Raw genomic sequence first — 1,962 nt, forward strand, 5'->3', positions numbered from 1 at the left:
GTGTGTGTGCACGCGTGCATGTGTGCGCGTGTGTGCGTGTGTGTATGTACATATATACATAAATGCACACACACATAGACTAAATATAAAACACATATCTTTGTGCTCCTCCATCAGTTCAATATGATTATTCATGAGGCTATTACTTTAAGTTTAGCAACTTCGTTACAGTCCCTTTATTGAATTAAGCTTGAAATATTAGAACTCTCAGGGTGTTTATTTGCCTTAGCTTACTTCTAGGCAGTCTGTAACCTTCATGTTAATGGCCCCATCCACTTGCTCCATTTCTAGGGAGTAATTTTAGTTTAATGATAGTTTATGAAAAACATTTTAGAAAAGGTCTCATTTTCTTTAAAGAAAATTATAAGCTCTGTCTTTGTCTCTCTGAGCCAAGCACAATGGCCTATGCCCATAATGATACCTGGGAGGCTGAGACAGGAAGATCACAGTGAGATCTGGGCCAGCCTGGGCTACAAAGTGAGATTTTATTTTTACGTGGGCAGGGGCTAGAAGGGTTGGAGAGATGGTTCAGTGGTTAAGAGCCCCGACTGCTTTTCCAGGACCCAGGTTCAGTTCCCGGCACCTACAGAGCAGTTCACTATCTTCTGTAATTCCTGTCCCAGGGGCTCCTCCCAAGTCCTCCTTTGGCCTTTGTGGGCACCGTATACATGTGGTGTAGACACACCTGCAGTCAAAACATCCATACTCATAAATTTTTAATTAACTAATTTTTAAATTAAAATCCTTTTTGAGACTTGGGTCTCACTATGAGCCTTAGCAGTTCTGTAACTCATTACATAGACCAGGCTGCCTGAACTCTTAGAGATTTGCCTGTTTCCCTCCCAAGTCTTGGGATTAAAGGTGCATGTCTCTATGGCCAGCCAACTAACTTTTTAAAAGCTGCTTCTACAGAGGTGGCTCAGCAATAAAGAGTTCTTAAGAGTTGGGTTCCCAGAACTTACATCAAGGGAGCCGTGATCGCCTGCAGTTCCTTGTTCAGGGGATCTAACACCCTCCTTGGGTCTCCAATGGTACTTGCATAAACACACTTTAAAAAGAAAAAAAAAATTTCCCCCTTTAAAACAAAAATTATCTCCATAATCACTTCAACTTTAGACAATAATTAAAAACAGGCAGAAAGAGCTCTCGGCTTCCTCTACGTGGATGGAAATGTGTTCAGCCAGTTTCCTGTTCCAGTCGTTATGATGCCTTCTCCACTGAAGATGAACTCTGTCTCTTTGGGAAATAAACCCTCTCTTTCTTAAGGAGAAAAAAGAGCAGCCAGAAACATGCTGGGAAAAAAGCCAAGCTAATTGTGCTATCCTCAATAGCTGTTCCTTACTTCTAGCTTGTTCACTGTTATTTTGTTAAGAAAAAAAATAATATTAGACTCCGACAATCTTCAAACAAATGAAAATTATAATTGGGTAGGTGGCTGTTTAAAGTAACAGAACCCAAGGCAACATAAAAGGCTTAGTTCTGAAGATCCATGCTATTAACCAAGGGTGGGAAGGAACAGCACCTAATGGTAAGGTCGGGAGCGTGAACCAAACATTTCAGATACATGCTCCCATCTCTTCAAGGTTCAACGACCTGTAATTAGCTTCCCTGTCTTTCAGCTGCAAGGAAACTTTTGGTCTCTCAGGACAGGGTTTCTCAGTGTTCATTAGCAGGGTTTGGGGTGACAGGTTCACCTAGCTGTCCTGGAACTCACTCTGTAGACCAGGCTGGCCTCGAACTCACAGAGATCTGCCTGCCTCCACCTCCTGAGTGCTGGGATTAAAGTTATGTGCCATCACATCCAGCTGTGTTGTTTTTGAGACTGCCTTACTATGTAGTCCAGACTGACCCCTAAGTATTGTTGCCTTTGTAAATTCATTTTTTTAAATATTTATTTGTTTATTTGTTTATTTATTTATTTATTTATTTATTTATTTATTTATTTATTATGTATACAATATT

The sequence above is a fragment of the Microtus ochrogaster genome (genome assembly GCF_000317375.1).
Source record: "Microtus ochrogaster isolate Prairie Vole_2 chromosome 14 unlocalized genomic scaffold, MicOch1.0 chr14_random_2, whole genome shotgun sequence".
Taxonomy (NCBI): domain Eukaryota; kingdom Metazoa; phylum Chordata; class Mammalia; order Rodentia; family Cricetidae; genus Microtus; species Microtus ochrogaster.